This window comes from Tupaia chinensis, unplaced genomic scaffold, assembly GCF_000334495.1.
Source record: "Tupaia chinensis unplaced genomic scaffold, TupChi_1.0 Scaffold140965_1, whole genome shotgun sequence".
NCBI classification, from domain to species: domain Eukaryota; kingdom Metazoa; phylum Chordata; class Mammalia; order Scandentia; family Tupaiidae; genus Tupaia; species Tupaia belangeri.
Genome location: NW_006200834.1, coordinates 7,463 through 11,800, shown reverse-complemented (window position 1 = coordinate 11,800; position 4,338 = coordinate 7,463).

The following is a 4,338-nucleotide window of genomic DNA, read 5'->3' as shown; positions in this document are numbered from 1 at the left end:
TCTGGCTATAATATGTCTTGGAGAAGATCTTCTTGGATTGATTCTATTTGGGGTCCTTTGTATTTCTTGGGACTGGATCTTTGAGTGCCTTTATAGGTTTGGAATGTTTTCTCGCAGGATTTCATGCAACAGATTATGAGTCTCTTTGCCTTCTGGGATGCCTATTATCTGGATGTTTGGATGTTTGATAGTATCTAGTGTTTCTCGTATATTATTCTCAAATTTTGAGGCAATTTTCTCAGTCTTCGTGGTGGATTTTTCTAGGCCAGCCATTTTCTCTTCTACATCTGAGATTCTATTTTTCGGTATGATCTAGTCTGCTTTTAATACTTTCAAGGGACATTTTTGACTTTCTGTATTATAGCCTTCATCTCTAACAGTTCCATGTGATTCTTTTGTAAAGTGTGAAATTCCTCTTTTAGATCTTGCATGAATTTCCTCACCTCCTGGAACTCTTCAACTCCTTTCTCCTTCCTCTTCCACAGTTCATTGTCTCTCTTCTCTTCCATCTCTGTTAGCATTGCCATTATGAATGTTCTAAATTCTTTATCAGACATTTCCACAATTTCCATTGAACTGTGTGTGGATGAAGAGGAGTTATCCTTTTCCCTTTGAGGAGAGGTATTTTCCTGCTTTCCCATATTTCTTGTGGTCCTGCAGCGATTTCTAGTCATCTGGTGGATGGTTGGTTTCTTTCCAAAGTTTGAAGTTTAATCACGTGAGTTTGTGTGTTGGAGGCCGAATTGTCAGTGGAAAAATCTTCATTTCTCTGTTTCCCCCAAAATGGCTAGTTCTCAGGAGCCATCAGTCAAATGCTTTTTTGATATCGATTGAAATGATCATATGGTTTTTATATTCTTTCTGTTGATATAGTGTATTACATTTATGGTTTTGCGTGTGTTAAACCACCCTTGTATCTCTGGAATAAAGCCTACCTTGTTGTGATGAATAACTGAATAATATTTTTTATATGTTGTTGGAAATGATTTGCTATCTTGTTGAGAATTTTAACATCTGTATTTATCAGAGATATTGGTCTGTACTTTTACTTTTTTGTCATGTCTTTATCTTTTTGGGGGGATGAGAATGATGGAGGCTTCATGAAATGAATTTGGGAGGATTCCTTCTTTTTGGATCTTATGAAATAATTTGAGTAAAATGAGGGTTAACTCTTCTCTAAAATTTTTGTAGAATTGAGAACTGAAGCCATTAGGACCTGGGCTTTCTTTGTTGGACACTTATGTATTAATGATTCAATATCATTGCTTGTTATGGATCTATTCAGGCTTTCTCTGTCCTACAGATCATTTTTGGTATGTTATATGTGTCCAGGATTTTGTCCATCTTATACGTGTTCTCTTGTTTGTCAGGATATAGTAGCTCATAGTATCCTCTAATTATGGATTTTTTATTTGTCTTGTGTCTGTTGTAATATTGATTTTTTCATTTTGAATTTGATTAATATGGTTCTTTTCTCTCTTCTTAACCTGTCTAGCTAATGGTGTGTCAAACTAAATGATCTTTTTAAAGAACCAGCTTTTGCCTTCATTATTTTCTGTATAGCTTATTTATTTTCGTATTTCATGTATTTCTGCTTGAATCTTTTTTATTTCTTTTCTCCTATCACTCTTGGGATTTTTTGTTGTTGTTTTTCCTGTTCCCTGAGGCATGATGTTAGGTTGTCTATTTGCCACCTCTTCATCTTTTTCTTATCTGCACCAATTGCTATGAATTTTCCTATATAAAGGCTTGACTTGGGGACCAGCAGGTGGTGTGGTGGTTAAGGTGGTGGACACCTCTACATGTCCAGCCACGATTCGAGTCCCAGACCTGGTAGCTTTCTTTCTTACTTTCTCTTTCTCTCTCTGTCTCACACTCTGGTCAAATTAAAATAAAATAAAATGAATGAATGAATAAATAAAATTAAATAATTTTTTTAAAGGCCTGATTTGTTCCTTATCATGTGGTCAGTCTTTGAGAAGATACCATGCAGGGAAGATAAATATGTGGTTTTTTGCAATTTTGGGCTGGATAGTTCAATAGATGTTGGTCTAGTCCTCTGATTTATAGTATAATTTAGGTTCTGAAATCTGTGCTTACTATTTTTCTTGTTGATCTCTCTAAAGGAGATAATGGTGTGCTGAGGTCCTCAACAATTAGTGTGTTGCAGTCTACCTCTCCTTTTAGATCTAGCTTCCTTCGTATGTTTGGGAGCTTCTGAATTGGGTGAATAGATATTAATAAACATATTTCTTGATGAATTAATTAGCCCTTTTATTATGCAATGCCCTTTTATGTCTCTCTTTACAGTTTTTGCCTTAAAGTTTATTTTGTCTGATATCAGTATCACAACTTATGCTCTCTTTGGTTTCTATTTGCATGGAATATCTTTTTCCAGCCCTTCACTTTTAGTCTATGTTTGTCTTTATCCATGAGATGGGGTTCTTGTAGGCAACAGATGAAGGGATTGTGGTTTTCTTTATTGTTGTTTGTTTTTGAATTTGGTTTTTTAATACATTCAGTCAGTTTGTGTCTCCTGACTGTAGAATTTAAACCAGTAACATTCAACATTATACCGATATTTCTGGACTTGTCCCTACTCTTAAGTTGGACATTTTCTTGGTTGTTCTTTGCCCGCTTATCTCTATCTGCCTTTTGTTTTCTTGGTAAAGCACTCCCTTTAGCCCTTCATGAAGAGCTGGTCTGGAGTTGGCAAATTTTTTCAGGTTTTATTAATCTGAAAATTTTATTATTTTTTTCTTCCCATATGGACAGTCTTGCTGGGTATAGTCATCTTCAGTGAAATTGTTTTTTTATTTAACACTTGGAAATATATTTCCCTATTCTTTCCTTGCTTGCATTGTTTCCAATGAGAGGTCTGATATTAGTTTTGTTTTTGTTTGTTTTTTTTTCTTCTTTGGAGAGGTTTTTGCTATAGGGCTCTTTCACTTGCCCGAAAGACAGAGAGATAGAAAATGAGAAATCAACCCCCTGGAGAGGGGGTTGGCCACGCCACAATCCCTTCTCCTCCATTCTCTTCTCGGGATATTGGGCTCACAGGCACATGCGCCCAGTGTGAATTTAAGCCACTGGGTCCGGGACTTGAACTCCATCCACTACATGGGAGTCCAGCGACATAGCCATTATGCTAATTGCTGGTCCCAGGTCTGATATTAGTTTGATGGAATAACTTTTGTAAGTGACATGATGTTTCTCTCTTGGCAAATTCAGTATCTTGTCTATGTCTGTTGTTTTGATTAGTCTGGCTGTGATGTGCCATGGAGAAGATCTTCTTTTGATGATTCTTTTTGGGGTACTTTGTATTTCTTGGACCTGGATGATTCAATGTTTCTCCAGGCTTAAAAAATTTTCTTCCAAGATTTCATGAAATAGATTTTTATTGCCCTTATTAATTTCTTTTTTTGGGGGGGTGGGTGGGAGGTTTTTGATGTAGGGTGCGTGCGCTCACCAAAATACAGAGAGAGACAGAGAGACAGAAAGTGAGAAATCACCCCCCAGGGGGGATGGCCATGCTGCAATCCTTTCTACTCTATTCTCTTCATGGGACCTTGGGCATGCACGCACTCGTGCCTGGCCTGAGTTTAAGCCACCGGGTCCGGGACTCAAACCGCGGTGGACTACATGGGAGTTCAGTGACATAGCCATTACGCTAACTGCTACTCCCATTAATTTCTTCACCTTTGAGGATACCATTTATTCGAATGTTTGGATATGAAATGGAATGTATTATTTGTCATATATTATCCTCATTTCTTTTGTTTATTTTCTCTACCTTTTTGGTGTTTATTTCTAGGTCAGAGGTTTCATCTTCTATGTCCGAGGTTCAATCTTCTGCATGATCTAATCTGTTTTTAATATTTTCAAGTGACATTTTGATTTCCTGTATTACAGCCTTCATCTCTAAAGCTCCATTTGATTCTTTCCTATGATGTCTATTTCTTCTTTCAAATCGTGGAAAGACTTCCTCATCTGTAGCTCGTTCTCTCTTTCCCCTTGCATCTCCTGGATTTCATTGTCTTTCCTCTTGGGTCTCCTGGATTTCATTGTCTCTTTCCTCTTGCATCTCATTAAATTTTGCCACTAGGAATATTCTTTTTTTTTCTTATGGTTTTTAAAATTTTTTTGTTTTTAATTGATTAATTTATATTCATTCACTGAGCATTGTCAGAGCATGCAAAATGTGATTTCCCATCCAGAATATGCTGCATAGTGTCTTAATCATACATGTAATCTTCAGTGACTTTCCATTTCTAGTTTTATATATATATTTCCCACTCCTATTTCACACACTCTGCCATTTCCCACCCTCTTCTCACA